The 19,051-nt window shown below is 36.2% G+C and overlaps 1 long non-coding RNA gene across 1 annotated transcript in view; it reads right to left on the reverse strand.

Moving 5' to 3' along the window:
* Nucleotides 1–6,097, reverse strand: part of LOC132654209 (uncharacterized) — a 113,571-nt gene extending 107,474 nt beyond the window's left edge. Inside the window, exon 1 of the long non-coding RNA XR_009591855.1 lies at nucleotides 5,984–6,097. This is a non-coding gene — a long non-coding RNA (uncharacterized LOC132654209). The remainder of the gene's footprint in view (nucleotides 1–5,983) is intronic.
* Nucleotides 6,098–19,051: the final 12,954 nt, after the last annotated feature.

Raw genomic sequence — 19,051 nt, forward strand, 5'->3', positions numbered from 1 at the left:
CTCACTGTATTACAATAATCATAAGAATGTTGCAGGTTGTAACTAAAGTGAAAATGTAATCAAATATAAGAAAAATTGAAAACATAACTTATTAACCATGCCATATGTTAACACCACAAATTAACTCCTGTTTTCTCAAACCAGAGCCATACAGGGTTGAAAGTACACATTAGAGTGCCCGTGGAGCAAGTTTTGCCATGACAGTGCCCTGTGAGTTCCAAATATCTGCATCTGAAAAAGGGATGATTACATTATTAGATCCTTGTTTTGCTAACAGTTTTAACTGGTTGTCTTGATAGAAACTCTAGTTTTGATAAATTTATGAAAATCAGAGCTAAGAAAATACTTCAAACAATACATCTTACTCTGAGACACATACAAGGGATGAAAGCTCTACACAGGGAAATTAAAAAAAATTTCAGAAATCATTAAGATTTTGAACTGGTATGATTTCACATCTATCTATGAAAATTATAAAGCTATTAGATGTATAAATATAGCTATATCAGTAGCACATAAAATAGATTATGTACTTCAGTTTGCCAATGTGTGATACCATTTTTGATCCTATATAAATGTACTGTAAGACTTTGAAAGGAATATCAAAAATATATCCCAACTATAACAGATTTGTCATTCATGCACTGATGAGCATGGAGGTCTAATTTACCCTTTTGCCATTACTTTAAATTAAGGCACTTATCCAAAGATCAAAACATCATTTACAATGGTCATTTTGTAAAGGCAGATAGTGATAACATCTGAAGGGATATGGTAATTGCTACTGTTGTGGAGGTATAGAGAATGATATGCTTGATATGTATCTTGGGAAACAAAAAATGCACCACATATAAAAGTGTGTCTGCAGGTGTGGAGGGGAGGACTAGAAAAAGACTAGTGACAAAGCAAAAACTTTAAACATTGCATTTGTGAAGCAAGAACAAAGACATATGCTTTGCTTTGCTTTGCTGGTAGAGGATATTAAAGGGGGATTGTCTCTTTTGTGACAGCAGTCTAAAATCCAGCATTTCATCTTACAGTCCTTAGTGAGAGACCCCAATAAGAAGAGATGAAGAAAAACAAAGAGAATTTTTGATGAAAAAAGACTAAAGGAAAAGAAATATGGCTGAGAATATGCAAACTTTGCAGTTGTGTGAGTGCAGATGTAATGCTGAAGGCTTTGTCCACATATTAAGGAAGACTGCTTAAGAAATAGCACACTATCCCCCAAAGAGCAGACAGTAAAGTTCTCAGGGAACCCCAGCAAATCCTGACATGATTTTTAGTATTCCAAATTTAATCCGACATTTTCTGAGTGTGTGTGGAGGGAGGGCAGAATACTCCCTTTGTGTCCTGGAAAGTGTCATGCGACACAGAAAGATCTTTCTCACAGAAAAGGCATCTTACATGATTAACACTGAGCTCCCAGCTTGAGAAGAATAAAACCCCTCAATGTCTCTCTGTGCAAGGCAGCTAAGCAGGTCCAATACAGTGCTTTCATGCCATCTAGTGGTCATCTGAGAAGTCTCCCCCAGACCAGAGTATCTCAAGCAGCCATTCAGCTATTACTGTTTGGATTTAGTGTAACTGGTAGAGAGGAGTAGTCACCCATACTCAACGAAAGAGAAAGAAAGAAAGAAAGAAAGAAAGAAAGAAGAGAGAGAGAGAGAGAGAGAGAGAGAGAGAGAGAGAGAGAGAGAGAGAGAGAGAGAGAGAGAAAGAAAGAAAGAAAGAAAGAAAGATGTTTATTTTGCTTGAAAAATATGACTATTTTTAGGGTAAAATATCTCATTAGTTTCACTACAATGTTGGTTCTGTTTTAGTTTAAGTGGAATTAGTCTTTTTCGCTGGCCCTCTCTTTCAGCCCTTTACTCTTCTTTTTTCTCCCCTCAACTCCTTTTCAAGTTTCTTTTTGTTTTCTATTTACTTTCCTTTAGTTTGCACTCCTTCTTTTTTAAAAAAATCCATGTTTTGATTCAGTTCCTGAAAGATTTGACTTAAAATGTGGCTTGTTTCCACACCTTTGTTTCCTTGGGTATTCTAAGACTTTCTTTTTTTAAAATGTACCGTCTCCCCAGCACCCAAATGAGATATTGAGAAGCAACACAATAAAAGAAATAACTTCCTGATTCTTGGAAACACACATTACCTAAAATATTTATGCACTCGAATTCTCTTCTGATGTAGGCTCTCAGACATGGTGCCCTGTAAGCAGCACATGGTATTGCCCTATGACTTGGTTAAAAGCTAAAGTATTTTTTTCAAGCTGCAAAATAACTTTAACATGTTATTGTACGCATCACGTGTACAGGTGCTGCTTACAGTTCACCTAATGAGTCATCCTCAACAACTGGCACAACACTTGATTTTTTCTAGTTGAGATTTATTTCAAAAGCTCAGAAATTTTTTTATGTCGTTGATTTATACCTTTTAATATTTTATATAGTTTCTAAGAATACGATATTCTTGGAAAATTACATCTGTTTCACCAAGATGTCTTTTGAGGACAAAGAAAGTTGATTTCGTATTTTGTAAAATAAACCTCTGCATGGTTTCAGTCAGCAACTAGTGTTTTTATGTTATTGGATAGGGGCGATTCTATGGGATAAGCCTCAGCTTTTTCTCTTCTATTAAAGAAAAAAAGCTTCATGACATAAGAATCATACAGATTTTGTAATGGTAAGTAATACAGATGCTGGTCCAGGCTTTGAATTAAAACAAAAACGTTTACATAAGAAGACAATATTTCAGGTAATATTGCAACAGGATATAAATTTATTGGTTATTTTCCTCACTTTTGATGTACGCCCCCATGTGTGTCCTCATGCAGTGCTCAGAAACACACACACACACACACACACACACACACACACACCTTAGGAAATTCCATTTCAATGGTTCCATTATTAGAAATTTAAAGCAAGAACTTAACATTGATCTGATGCATTTGTCTTGGTTATATTCTTTTTGAATGTGTATATTTTCATCTTGTAACTTAGACAAAGGCACACATATTTTAAAGTACAGGTACACTTCAAAACTAAAATTTTTTGCTTCTCAAACAATATACCAAATTTAGTATATATGTAAATATAGTATAAACATGCATATAAAGATAGCAAGTCTAAATTTGCACCTTTAAAAAGACTATAGAGGAAAATTTATATCATGCAAAATGTGATTTTCTTCTTTTATTGAATTACAAAATAATGTTAACCACAAAGTATTCACTGTTTATATATACAACTATATATTCTACATATATATATATGTACAAGAAATGTTTACTGATTATGTTATCTCAAATGGCTGATATTTTTGTAAAGCTTACTTTTAAATATAACTTTCTCATGGAAACTGATAGTTTTAGAAGCATATTCATATTTGACATTTTTAAATAATTGATAAATATGCTCTTCTGCTTTATTTCCATATGTAAAAAGAACTTACTTCTAGCATCAGACAAATAGACAGTGAGGAGGAACCGGGGAGGGGGGCAGTGGGTAAGTGATGTGCAAGAAATTGTCACAATGAGACAAGTTAGTTTGTACACTAAAATTAATTAAAATTATAAGCTCTATTTCTATGTAATAAGTATTGATTTAATGTAAGCATATTTTAAATATATCAGGTTTTCTACCTGCTTTGGAGAGAACAATATTACAACAGTTATATGTAAATCAAATAGCAAAGATTCTTAAAATAATACTGTTTTTCTTTCGAAATTCCTCCAAAAGAGTTCCTATAAATCAAAAGAAAAAAATAGGGTTCCAAGAACTTTGGAATTTTATATACAAAAAAAATGCTACTTTCTGATAAAGACAAATTCAGGACAACTATACATATTATTGATTAAAGAAAAAGGAGAAGGTTCCAGTGCAGAGAAAAACGCATGTGGGCATCACACCCGTTGCTGTCTGGGAACAGGGCTGAATTTTGATTAGAACAGAAGACTATAATTGGAGTGATAATCTTTTTACACTGTTTTTAATTGTAATCAGTGCAGATGTTTCCAGCTTTCTGATAGGAAAAATAGTGATGGAGAGTATGTATAGATGATAATTTTCAAAGCAGTAAGTTTCTTGGCTCATTTAAAAGATATATTTGATACTCAAAATTATTGAAAAGCAGGAAATTCACAAGTATCATAAAGCAAGTAAAAATCACTTACAACAACCACAAGTATATACATTTCAGATTACTAAGCTTATATACGTAGTGTCCTTTTCCTTTTTTATTCTTTCTGTATGAAGTGAAGTCAACAAAGAATCTTCTTCGATCACATTGAAAAAATGGATACTTTGAAAATGATTGAACTATTTTTGATAAAGAAAGTAAATATTGATATATTGATAATTTAACCTCACCTTTTCACAGATGAAATTTTTAGTTTATTTTTTAGGTGCTAGAATTCAATCCAGATGAAAACAATTTTATGCAAATGTTACATTTTATATTTCTTTTTACCCAATTTATGATGAGTTTATATCAAGAAGATAGATAGATGATAGATACAATTCTAACATAGATACAGATTTGTCAATTTTTGAGTTTTTAATCTGGAGTTTTTAATGCAATTAATTAACTCTTGACATTTATATTAACATGCTGGAGGGAGGACTTTCTGTATTTTATGGAAGAATGACTTGCAGTTTCATAAACACAAATCAATAGTGCCCTTGCCTCCCTTCTTCAGTAGGAGTGTGTTTGGTGAACAGAAGTCTCTTAATGACCTTGGTCCAATGTACTTCAGTTAAAGCTGTACTTGGAGGCAAGCATTACAGGTCGTGGGTTTCTTTCTTTCCCTTTTCCTGAGCTGAGCTCCCTTTTTAGGCTTCAAGCAAGGCTATCGCACTACCCTATTCTGTCTGAAGTGAAGGGTAGAGGGAGAACCACGCTGCACAGAGCCGCAGCTACTGTATTTAAAACAATATACCTTCTCAAGATTCAGCAAGGCATTCTTGAAAAACAGGGTGGTTTTAAAATTAGCACATTAACTTTTTCCAAGAATCTTAGGAGAAGTTGTCTATTTTTTTATTTGAATAAACATAGTAATTTAAATCATTGCAATTATTTGTTTATACACACACAAGCACACAGGGAAAGTGGCAGTTAAGACTCTCTACCAGTCAATGTCTAAATTAAGATTAAGGGGGAAAAAAAAACCTCAGGAAATGTCTCTACTTACAATTCTAGGTCTCAGGGTTCCAGTAAAAATATTCTGGTTGCATGAGGAATTGATTCATTGGAAGAGTGTTTATGAATTTTACAAGGGAAGCTATAATTGTCATTGGCCTTATTATGATGATTTTAATAATAGTTAATGCTACCTACTCTCTCTCTCTCTCTCACCATTGTTACTGCTGATATTTAGAACAAATCCACAAAATACGAGCCATGTATACTTCATATGTAAAGAAACTGAGACTTATAAAATTTCGACAACTTGTCGGTGTCACTTGCTCTGGTTACTGGACTATCAAATGGCAAAAAAATAAATGTAGATCTCTGTCTTCTTGTCTTCTTAGTGTCTTGCTGATTACTAATAGTAATCAAAATTCACTCTGTGCTTTCTACCTGTGCTATTTGATTATTGAACCTGTGATTCTTTTCCTGAATGTTTCTTTTATTAGGTGGCATGTTAAATTGTTAATAGTGATTTACTTACTGCACTTAACCAAATATGTAAGTAAAACACAAGTTTTGTTAAAAATAAGGTTCACCAATCTAACAAACCAGATCAGATATATAGCTTTTGGTGACTTTTCATTTTCTCCCTATTCCATTTTATGAACTGTGAGGCTCCCAGTTTCCCTTGTTCACATGCTGTCATTTATCTTGTTTACCTGGATGTTCTTGGACTATCTTGGACTATCGCTTCCTACTTGCTACATCAACAACAAGATGCAGATGCCTAGCAGAGCTCTTTTATTTCTGTATTGTCTGGCCTCACACTTTCTTCAAGGTCTAGTACAACACTCACCTCTTAAGTTTGTGGCCTCACTCGACTTGGTCCTTCTTTGTCTTAGTACTGTTCAGCATGAATTCCCATACACCAGTTTTTACAAACAGCTTCATTTCATTTCATACACATGCTTCTTCTCTTCACTCACATCGAAGGCTTTAAGGTGGAACCTTTTCATTTCCTTTTATTACTATAATCTCTTTCCACATCCATTAACATTCCTCTAAAGTCCTTCCAGGGTATTTGGTGGATGCTTCTAAGCATAGACCCCTTCCTGATTCATAATCCAGGAATGAGCAAGGTGGTTGGCAACTCTTCAAGTCCATTTTCCTGTCTTAGAATGCAGGAACACTCCACTCTGTTATTAATCACCACAATATTGCTGAAGATGGTCAGGCCAGCACTAAACTTTTACAAAATGCTGTTTGTTAACATTTTCTGGATTGGTGTAGAGCTATGCAAGATCTCATACTCCACATGCTAGTCCTTTATACTAAAAAAACAAAAACAAAAGCAAAAAACTTACTTACACGTACACACACATATGAAAAGCCTTTTATGTAGAACTGTATTTTTTTTTTATACTGCATCTTCTTTCTTGCATTCTAAATTTACCTGGGATTGACATATGGCTTTTCTCTTCAGATAGAACATATTTCCTCCAATTTGGCCCAGTATCTAAGTCCTTGTTACTTCTCAGAGAGATTTCCACCAAACCCACTTCAGGCATTCATTATCTGCCTTCTATCTGTAAGCATTTAAGTGTTCCTGACTTAATCTAAACCTTGCATTTTAAGCTATTAAAATGAAAGCTGAGTCATTTACAGCCATGCACCTAAGCCCTGGTTATGATAAGTGAGTGATAAACTGCTCTAAAGTAAGTTACTTTCAGATATTTCAAAGCAGTTTTTAAGATTGAAAAACCATTCTGTTATAAATTACAGGCACAACTGCACATAATATAATTATTCAAAATGGCTACAGCATGGTTTCTTATACAACATTTCTTCCATATCACAATTTTTTTTCCTAAAGATTGAATAGGTAGGAAGATAGTGCATGTTTTAAAGCAATACAAGGTGCTCTGTGTATAGAAGAGAAAAAGCAGAGTTTTCTTGTGGAAGGTTCTGGCTGCTGAGAGCACTGGCTTTTGAATCATGTCCTAGAGCTCATCCTCTGCTATTATTTTTTTGTCTGGTGGTATCAGGGTGCCTAGTATGAGAAAGGGCCAACCCCTGAGACAATAGAGATGAGTCTATCAGACAGTAAGCCAAACAGATAGGGACCTGAAAAAGCATGGAAAAGAATGAGATCTTACTGTATCCAATAACTGAAATATAACATAGAGCCAAGGGCCTCTGAGCTTACTTTAAACACAGTTCTGTCTCTGGATCAAAAAGTCTTTCATCACTAATTAGCACCTTTTTTTGAGAATGAACTTAGGAGGGCCAGGCATGGAGACACAAGCTTTTGATTCTAGCACTGAGGTGGTAGAGGCTATGAGTTCCTGACCAGTCTGGTCTACACAAGGAATTCCAGAACAGCTGGACTAGTGAGACCATGTCTGAAACAAAAAAATAAATATTGAGCTGGGGCTTGGAAGAAGGCCCAGTGTGTCAAATGCTTTCCTTGTAAGCTTGATAAAAAAATGAGACTAATGGAGGCAGAGAGGTGAGTCAAAGCTTAAGAGCACTTTCTTCTCTTGCAGAGGGCCTAGGTTCAGTTCTAAGCACCAACACATGGTTGTTCACACTGTCTGTAACTTCAGTTCAGGGGCTTACAGGGAATTTGTCTTCTGGCTTCCATGATCACTAGTCACACAGGTGGAGTCCATACATAACATGCAGGCAATCACTTAAACATATAAAATAAAAATATAGACAAATAGTTTTATAAAAGCAGGGTACTAGAGAACTTAAAGTGTAATCCCAACTGTGGGGAATCAGAAACACACCAATCAACTACCCTAGTTCTGCAGATATTTACTCAAAAGAATGACAACACATTTTGGATAATTTTTTTTTAATTTTTCAAAACAGAATTTTTAGCCGTCCATAATCACATTCTCTGTGTGTCTCTCTACACACAGACCCACACATGCACCCATGTACACACACATGGGTGCACACACACAGTTTCTTGTTGTCTATCAGATTTACCTCTGAGAAAGTGAAAAAACATAGAGTCAGTTTCAGTAAGGGTACAATATCTCATAAGCCCACCTGCTACCATCTACAGAAGCTCTTATCAAGACATAATAGAATGCTAGAGAACTAATTATAGTATCATTTTTCAAACATGACACTCTGTAGAGTTCATGTTAATTCATTCCCTCAATAAGTATTTTATGAATGCAAACTTAATGAAAGTCATTGAACTATGTGTTAAAGATGAGAGAACGAAAGTGTAAGATCAAAGCCCTGCCCACCAGTGTCTTCCTGTCCAATTAGAGAAAAATCATAAAGCAAAATTGTAGCTGAGCAACACAGGGATGTGTTTGAGTGAATGCTGTAGGTCTTAGGGTTCCAAGATAGAAGAGCTAATGAATAGATTACAAAAGAGGTGAGATTTCAGTCAGCCTCAGAGAAGTGGGGAGAACAGAGTAAGAAATAAGCTTGGGATCAGAAATGTGCTTTGTTTCAAAGTGGGAATCCTAATTGCAGGAGGAAATGCACTAATAAAGCAGATGCAGCATCATCATTGCTGCAGAGACTTGCAGGGTTAAGTTGCATAGGTTTGAGTTCTAAGCTGACACTTAGAGGCTTCCTACATCTAGCCAAATATCTTAACCCTGAAGTCTAGTAAAGTACACTTTGGTTATGATGGTAACAGGACAGATTTCACTGGGCTGTTTGGTAGAGTATGTGAGGATTTTTTTTTTTAACGTAGCACAGTTCTCGGCATAAATATGTCATTATAAACCTCAGGTGTTTTCAGAAGCAAAATCCAGGAAGATGCATTTCAGTTCTACAACTAGAAGTCTAAACTTGATCCTGAAGTGCAGTGAAGATCATCAGTTTTGTATTTATTAGTAGTTTTTAAATATGATGAAGACTTTTTATGGCTAGTCTAAAAGTCACTAACATCTGCTGTGTGGAATGCGTGGGAATAAAAGAGGGAAGAGAGCTGGGAGGCGACTTACAAATGGTTAAGGTGTGAACAACTGAGTGTGTTCAGGGAGAAATGCACTTTCAAGGGATCCTAGAAGCCTTGCCTTGAAAAGGAAGGGGATAAAAACAATAATGAAAACCAAATAATGCATAAAAAATGAGTTAGTCACCTTACTTACAAAATATTGTGACTTGGTTTTATTAATAATTTGTAAAATTTGCAAATTTAGTATGCCCCATAGATTACTGGAATCATCTGTCTTTGATCTACATTATTTTTTCCTGAAAATAAGTGTGACTTCACTTAGCCAGCGTGTCCATGCTCCCTTCATGTGTGGCTAGTAAGCGTAGGATATCATATTTAGCTCCACACTGCCAGACCACAGTCTGCTTTCCTGTTTTGAAACTTGTGTGTGACTCTTGTAGTAAATTTAAAGATCACTTAATAAAAGCTACTTAAGAACATTTCCAGTTTGAAATTTAAAATAAATCGGTTTGGAAATTTTCTCTTCTCTGTTTTTCACACACTAAAATCTAAAGACTGGGGAGAGAAATATGGAGTCTGCATTATCAATCACACTTTCATGCACCACTGATTCATCCTTTAGCTCAGCCGTTTCTATATCAGACTAAATGCTAAATGGGAGCCCAGACACCCTACATTGATGTTTTTTTATCCTTTCCATAAGAAGCAGAGAGAAACAATAGGCAAAAAAATCTGTGTTTTCCTTCTATCGCTTTTCTCATTTCCAGTGGCTGTTCCAAACATTTCCCCGTGGTTCCTTTATCAGGAGCTGTATGTTTAGGCAAGCTGCTTTACACTTACTTCTGTGACACTCACCAAGTGAATGCTGATTATATTTTTGTTTAAAACTGTCTATATATAACAGGATATGAACCTAAGGTTCTGCTGGTAATAAAACCATTTTCTAGGCATCCAATTAGACTTTTTTTTTCTTAAATTTTTCATCAATTACACTTTATTCATTCTGCATCCCCCCATAAGCCCCTCCCTCCCTTCCCAATCCCACCCTCCCTCCTCCCTCTGCTTGCATGCCACTCCCCAAGTCCACTAATAGGGGAGGTTCTCCTCTCCTTTCTGATCTTAGTCTGTCAGTTCACATCAAAAGTGGCTGTATTGTCCTCTACTGTGGCCTGGTAAGGCTGCTCCCCCCCCCAGAGGGAGGTGATCAAAGAGCAGGCCAATCAGATTATGTCAGAGGCAGTCCCTCTTCACATTACTATGTAACCCAATTGGACTCTGAACTGCCCTGGGCTACATCTGTGCAGGGGTTCTGGGTTATCTCCATGAATAGTCCTTGGTTGGAGTATGAGTCTCTGGGAAGTTCCCTATGTTCAAATTTTCTTGTTCTGTTGCTCTCCTTGTGGAGACCCTGTCCTCTCCAGCTCTTACTATTTCCCAGTTCTTACCTAAAATTCCATTCACCTGCCCAACAGTTGCCCATCCGGCTCAGCATCTGCTTTGATAGTCAGAAGGGCAGGGGCTTTCAGAGGTCCTCTGTGGTAGGTTCCTAGGTTGTTTCCTGTTTTCTTCTTCTTCTGATGTCCATCCTCTTTGCCTTTCTGGATGGGGATTGGACGTTTTAGTTAGGGTCCTCTCTCTTGCTTAGTTTCTTTAGATGCACAGGTTTTAGTGGGTTTGTCTTATGTTGTATGTCTATATGAGTGAGTATATACCATGTGTGTCTTTTTGCTTCTGGGACAACTCACTCAGGATGATCCTTTCCAGATCCCACCATTTACCTGCAAATTTCATGATTTCCTTATTTTTCATTGCTGAGTAATATTCCATTGTGTAGATGTACCACAATTTCTGCATCCATTCTTCAGTTGAGGGGCATCTGGGTTGTTTCCAGCTTCTGGCTATTACAAATAAAGCTGCTACAAACATGGTTGAGCAAATGTCCTTTTTGTGTACTTGAGCCTCTTTTGGATATATGCCCAGTAGTGGTATGGCTGGATCTTGAGGAAGCGCTATTCCTAGTTGTCTGAGAAAGCGCCAGATTGATTTCCAGAGTGGTTGTACAAGTTTACATTCCCACCAGCAGTGGAGAAGGGTTCCCCTTTCTCCACAACCTCTCCAGCATGTGTTGTCACTTGAGTTTGAACCGAACAGAGGACCCAGAAATAAACCCACACACTTATGGACACCTGATCTTTGACAAAGACGCCAAAACCATACAATGGAAAAAAGATAGCATCTTCAACAAATGGTGCTGGTCTAACTGGATGTCTACATGTAGAAAAATGAAAATAGATCCATACTTGTCACCCTGCACAAAACTGAAGTCCAAATGGATCAAAGACCTCAACATAAAACCAGACACATTAAATCGGCTTGAAAAAAAAGTGGGAAATACCCTAGAACTCATTGGTACAGGGGAAAACTTCCTGAACAGAACACCAATTAGACTTTTAAGGAACCTCACAAAATAACATTTTGTAACTATTTACCAAGTTTTCACTAGCAGTTCTGAAAGGCAACAGTGTAATAGCATCACTTGTCTTTTGAGATTCTTAATTATATGGATGTGCCTTTTAAAAGTTGTAGCAATACTCACTGTGGAATTTAATTCCTCTAAAGATAAATTGACATCAGCACTAGAAAGTGGCATTGCTGTGTCTAAAAGCCCTAGAAAACCCTAGTCTCATCAAAAAACAATGTGATAATTCTGAGCTATCACTTTACATACTACTATAACAATTTGCCTAAGATTTGGATTGACACTATTAACTTATTGCCTTCTATAAAGGTTTTAATCAGTATTTAAAAATGTTTTTTGTTTGTTTTCATTTACAGTTTTGTTTCAGTGATTGATATGTGATATTCTCATTTGAGTCCAAAGATAACAAAGAACTTGGCCACAAAATAATTTAACTGAACAAAAGAGTTTAAGTTAAAAAATAACAACTGTCAGCCGCTTTCGACCCAGAGAAGAGCATGTCTGATGGCATGCAGGTTGATGCCCCAGGTCCCGCCTCTGAGAAAAAGATAAATGCTCTTTGGGTGGATGACACCTAAATGAACATCGGTACAAAGTCCCAATTTATTTCTAATATCAGAGATCAGACCTCTACTCTTGCCTGATGCATCTAAAACAAAAAGGGGGAACTGTAGAGAGCTGCATAATACCGCGCCTTAAAGATGGAGCTGGTTTCCGCCTTCCACCTTCCTGATGGTGAGTGCTCTCTGTCACAAACAACTCCATATTTGGCTAAGGCTGAGGATCTGGCTTGCTTCCTTGTATGTGGTCCTATCGGCATTGCCCACGTAGCACGCTGGGGTTGGCTACCCAGAGGCTATTTAAGCTGTGGGCTGGCTTTCCCCAGGGTCAGATGATTGTTCAAGGTTCCTGAATAAACTGCATTGAAAAAAAAAAACAAGAAAGAAAGACACATGGGATGTGCATTGAACGTATGACAGGAGTCTACCGCAGAAGGCATCTGAAAGACTCTACCTAGCAGTGTTTCAAAGCAGACACTAAGACTCATAATCAAACCTTCGGCAGAGTACAGGGAATCATATGAAAGAAGGGGAGTCAGTATGATGGGGAAAGGATAGGAGCTCCACAAGGACCAAATATATCTGGGCACAGGGTCTTTTCTGAGACTGACATTCAACCAAGGACCATGTATAGATATAACCTAGAACCTCTGCTCGGATGTAGCCCATGGTAGCTCAGTAACCAATTGGTTTCCCATAGTAAGGGGAACAAGGACTATTTCTAACAGGAACTCAGTGGCTGGCTCTTTGACCTCCCCACCCTCCAAGGGAGGAGCAGTCCTGTTAGGCCACAGAGGAGGACTTTGCGGACCTGATAAAACAGGGTCAGATGAATGGGGAAGAGGCCTCCCATCAGTGGACTTGGAAAGGGGCAGGGTGGAGATGAGGGAGTGGGATACAGCTGGGATAGAGAGTTAATAAAATGTAACTAATAAGAAAAAAAAATAAAAAAAAATAACAACTGCATTTAGAATAGAGGAAGGCTAATAAAAGCAACAGGGGTGGTGTTGGTGGTGGTGGGGGGGTGTTGGGGGTGGGGGTCAGTGGCTCAGGAGTGAAGGCCATGTACAGCCAGTAGGAACCAGTAGACTGGCTGATTGGGAAGTCTGAGGAGATGCTGGATTCCCTCATTCAGTAACACTAATGTCATTTTATTCTGTAAAATTAGAATTGAAGCATTTTCTTTATTTTAAGGTAATTGTAAGGGCCAAATAAAGAATAAAAACTCTTTCTAATGAATAAGGAATCAATATTATTAATATTAAGGACTGGGTATCGTTCCATTGTCAGTCTTCTAAAGTAGAAATCTTTTTATAATGGATCAGCTTATTTCACTTACTTTTCCCCTGACTGGTTATTTTCCCTTGGATGTTCACTAATGTTTGATGTCATCTCTTCTGGATAAAGCTTTGGAACTGGTTAAAATTAGACCGAATTCTATATCAAATAGCAAGAAGCCTTAATGATTACATATAAAGTTCTAAAGAAACGCCTTTAAGCATGTGGGCTCCACCCAGGGACTTGTGTTTTATAAATGGTGTTGATGGAAGCCTATGAGCAGAAGTATGTGAATTAACATTTAACATTTACACAAACTAAGCAAACACAGTGGTGCTAAAGGAAGCCCATGCCTGCCTTCCCCTTCCACTTCCCATGTTTGCAAATGAGGCTATATTCTACTAAAATCCTAATGTCGCAATGGCAGTCATGCAAACCTTACCCGTCTTTTAACTCCTAGGCCTGGGCATGAACTTGGCACCACAAGGTTGAGGAACTAGGGAATTGGGAAGAGAGTTGGGACTGGGCTCTTCCTTGAGTTACAGACAAAGCACACTAGGTGTGGGTGCGTGTGTGTGTGTGTCTGTGTGTGTTGGAGGGGGGGCACCAGGCTTCCTTTCCTAGTGATTCCCGGACTGCTCTGCTTTGTTTTAGTCTTCACATGAGGTAATTACAATTTTTATTAGGCCAGTTTACCTGGACTGATGTGAGTTCCCGCACTAGGGTTCTTTGTTTGATCTGCTCACCATGGTGGGATAGCATGCATAATTGAATGTGGAAGAACACATCTTCATCTGTCTTAATAAAGATAACTATTGCAAACCAACAGACTAATTAAGGATAATGATGAACAGTTTTGATCAGCAATTATTTTTTAAAATTGAAATTGGTTAATAGCAAGAACGGTGTAGAGAAACCCATTTTCCAGGTTTCTCCAAATGTAGAGACATTTATACCATATATTCTCAGACAAACTTTTTCAACATACAGTTGGATTGATGCCTTTATTTCAAAAGAAAAAGTAATTATAGAGTTTGTTGGTATCATTTTCTGCAGAGAAGGCATTCTGTGTGAAAGAGCTCTATCTATGTCTAGAGGTGGAGAAAGTGGCTTGGACCATTATCCATAATTAGTGAACAGCAGAGTAATTAATTGGGCAAATGCATCTAGAGGTGGTGAATCTGCTTGCACAGTAACTAGGCAAAAGAAACATGTACACTCTTTTCCCAAAAATCACAGACCTTTATTTTGACATACCTGTGTGCAGTGTAAGGCAGTACCTCTTCCCCTTCCCGTTTTACTCATTTACCCCGCTTTATTCATTCAGGATGGTTTTATTAATCTTCATGAACATATCTGAAAAGAAGTTGTCTGTCACAAAACATTTAGAGATTGGTGATTTTGGTCTCTGTGTCTACTTCTTACCCCTTTGATTAGCTAGTTTTTGAAAAGATTTGATAATCACACCAAAATGATTTAAATCAACATAAAGAGAGTGTCTTTTTAAAAAGACAAGTTCTAAGGGATTTATTCATTAAGCAGCTACCCATGCCTTCTAATAATTGCACAACATTAATATGATAATTTAATTTTGTAACAAATAGAAACAAAATAAGATAGTACTTTCTTTCAATAAAGTGATGAATATTAGATCATCATCCTCTTGTAACAGTTATTATAAAATACAAAAATAAAAAGCTTATAACTGTTTATTTAAATATCAAAGAAGAAACATTTAAAGGGGGGAGTTTTTGTTCTAATTACTGTTTTATAAGGTAACTATTAAAGTGGTTAAATCTATGCAAAATAAGACCTTAGGTTTTAATTTAAACAGAGCTCAATTTCCCTGTATCTGAACTTTTCAAGAGGCTTTTCAAGGGAAAAGTAAGTGAAAATAAACTGATCCATTATAAAAAGATTTCTACTTTAGAATACTGACAATGGAACGATACCCAGTCCTTAATATTAATAATATTGATTCCTTATTCATTAGAAATAGTTTTTACTCTTTATTTGGCCCTTACAATTACCTTAAAATAAAGAAAATGCTTCAATTCTAATTTTACAGAATAAAATGACATTAGTGTTACTGAATGAGGGAATCCAGCATCTCCTCAGACTTCCCAATCAGCCAGTCTACTGGTTCCTACTGGCTGTACATGGCCTTCATTCCTGAGCCACTGACCCCCACCCACAACACATACCCCCACCACCAACACCACCCCTGTTGCTTTTATTTGCCTTCCTCTATTCTAATGATGATGGTGGTGATGATGATGATGATTGTTCTAATCACATTTTAATCCAGATAACAGCATTCACTCTTCTAATTCAAACTTTCTGGTAAGGCTCAGCTTGTCACAATGTATAGTTTTCTTTTCTTTGATAAGGTCAGTTTGCCAAAAAGAACAAAGTACATATGAGTAATACATTACTCAACCACTTGTATACTTACATCTATTTTTCTTACAGGTCTCACTATTCAGAAAGGTACAGACATGGCACCATGATAAAAAGGGTCATTTAAAAGACTTCACAGAGGCTCTGTACTGTGAAGGATTGAATTTTCACTTGAATGCCTACATTTTCACATCTTTTTCTTTGCAGAAATATTCCTTTTGAATGGTAGATTGCAATTGGCTAAGTTTTTTTTTTTTTTTAAGTCACTGACCAGGAATATATAAAATATTAGAAGGCATTTGTCCCGGTGGAAGAACACAGCTCACTGAGAGGTACAAGGTGGTTATTAAAGAAGTTATACAACTTTGTCTCTTTATATCAGAGGGCTGCTTTTGACAAGAGCTTCAAGTTCAGTCAAGGTGGAACATGAAGGTGTATGACTTGCAAAGAATAGACAATTTAAATAACTTGTGAAATCATTAGCCTCAAAGCCATCCACTTGGCATTTTTTCACAATCATTTTGAATGTGTATTCTTATAAGAACAAAATGCTGACTCCAGTTTGGTTCACCTATCAACTCCTTCAACATTTGATCACAATTATTTGAAATATGGTCATGGCTAATTTTTAAAACCTCTCAGCTTTGCTTAGTAGTTTTGTATTCACAAATCCACTTCAAAGAAGAGAAGAAAAAAAAGTCTATTAAATAAATACAATAAAGCATTTAACCTTGGTTATTAGATTCCCTGTGGAGATAATGCCATTTCAATTCAATTGAATGTACCAAATATTTCCTGATATCCTACTGTTAGGAAGGAATTACATCAGGATTATGAAAAGGTATAAAAATGATAAAACTTCTTCTTTATATTTAACATTTCCACCATCTTGGGGTAACATAAGAATCCCAGCCCATAATGAGGAGGTAGAAATAGTGAGGAATCAATGGTGTCAAAATATATTAGTGAGACTTCTTTGGCATGGCATGAGTGAAGACCATGGAGAAGAACATGATTAAACACCACTTGAAAAAGAGGAATTCTTTGGTGATAGCAGCGAAAGATGGGGAGGAATAATCTGATAGAAATGATTCATTTTAGACACGAAGATGGCAAGAGAGAGAAAAAAACATCAAAGTAAGAAAATAGTGGGCTTTTGTGTGATAGAAAATTGCGGGACTGGGTATAACCTAGCTTGCTAGAGAAAGATATGGAAATCAAAAGTGTAAAAGTGTGCATGTGTCCCAACACTTGAAGGCTTTGCTAGTAGTTTGGTTGTGATTCTACAGGCTACAAGGAATTTCTGAGCCAGAGAGTGTCTATAAGAATTGTTATTTGTATGGCTTATAAAATATTGCTCCTTTCTTCTCATGTATAATTTATCTGATTTTTCCTATACTACTAAAGGTTTTTCTTGAACTTTAATTCTGTATCTTTTCTCCTGTCAGAACTAAATCAGAAGAATCCAGAAATCAAAGACAATACAATGACATTGTACATACAATTATTCATATCCATTTGGGAACTGGTCTAAATTGTTAAGAAACTCCATGGTAACAAAAATGATTCTGTGACTCTAAGTTTAGTAGAAATTGCATAATGTTATATTATAAAAATACTTAGAAATATTTATGAACTGTTTGGGAATCCAGAAGAAATTTTACTTCACTTGAAAGCAGAAACATGTCTTGTTCGTATTCTACAACAGAAGTTTTGGAAAAATGTTTCTTGGCCTTTTATAAGCCTACCAAAATTATATATAATTAATTTCTAGATGTTGATGTTTGGCAATGTTCTAAAAACTAAAATGATTGCTTTAGTTCATGAGGAATGAGCAGTCCTCAAATGAAGCATTCTGTGGGTTTCACTGACCAGTTCAAATGAATTTCCTCTCTAGCATACTCAACAGCTAATAAAACTGTTTTACAAACTGAATCTGTGATGAATGAAAACAAAGATATGTGGCCCCATAGAAATCTTGCTATTTGTTACAGGTAAAAGCAATTCTATTTTTGAGTGGCTCTTTTGAAATAGGATAAAAGCAACATCAACAGTGAATTTCATCTCAAAGCGAGTTTTTGAACAAAACAGATTATTGTGCATAATATTAAAACAATCAGAAAATAAGCCCAAGTTATCATGATGGATAAACAGGTCAGTTGTGTGTAGTGTACACAGGTGAATAACAGACCTAATTAATTCTATTCATTTAATACCACATAAATTTTATTCAATAAATTGCCTGTTAGTTAGCCATTATGACAGTTACAACAATCTGACATGAAAAATCATGTCCATGCTCAAACTCAGACACAATGGAGAAGAGGGAAGAAAACAGGATGATAAATTTATATCTTTCATTCATATCCAATAGTAGAGATGCTTCCATATACAAGCATACATGGCACTAGTCTCTGTCACTAGTATTAAAAATAGTCTTTAGTATTAAAAATACTAGGAAAACATTTTAGTTTTGTTAAACCTGAGAGTAATGCCATTAGTTTAGTTGTTGCACCTTGGCCTCAGACTGTTGGCTTCAGCACCCAAAAATATAATTTCTATTGTATTGAAATTGCTACAACAACAACAACAAAACAATCTACCAAGGGAAATATTGGAGACCCTTGTGATTGTAATATGACAGGTATTGCAATCAGCAAAAAGGTTAGATAATCAATTGTGCTTCAGATCTCCTGATCTGTTTTATTCTGGTGTTCAGCATTCTTAAATGTAAACTAAGCATTTATAAATCTATATAAAATCTAAATTAATTTTGTTTTCTAAGAAATATAGTTCTACTAATTTTTTTAATTTTTACTTAAATCTCCAAAACATGTGACCAGGCTGGGAACACCTAGTGTATAGTCATTCTTCTTAAAAATTTTGTGACTTTAAAACTTTCTTGTTACTTATTAGTCTATGGAATTTAAACCATGACCTTGTCTAATCTCCCTCTCTATGTTAGTTGAAGCAATTCATCAGAATAAACAAAGTTATTAATTTAACTAACATACCTTCAGTATTTGACAGAAAGCCGTGATTTATAGATATAGCCTCTACAAGTGACTGTGTGTACAGGTATGTGTGCACATACACCTGTGTGAGTAAGATGGAGGAGGAGGAAAGGAGGTAGTGTTTCTCACCTGTGGCAAGCAAGCAAGCAAGATTCTTTTACACATACAGATACCCAAACACCATGTTATCCTTGTGCATATCATACATAAGCCTGCAACGGCCATCAATATGCATAGTAGCCATGGGGAATATTTTCAG

Source organism: Meriones unguiculatus, chromosome 5 (genome assembly GCF_030254825.1).
Source record: "Meriones unguiculatus strain TT.TT164.6M chromosome 5, Bangor_MerUng_6.1, whole genome shotgun sequence".
Lineage (NCBI taxonomy): Eukaryota > Metazoa > Chordata > Mammalia > Rodentia > Muridae > Meriones > Meriones unguiculatus.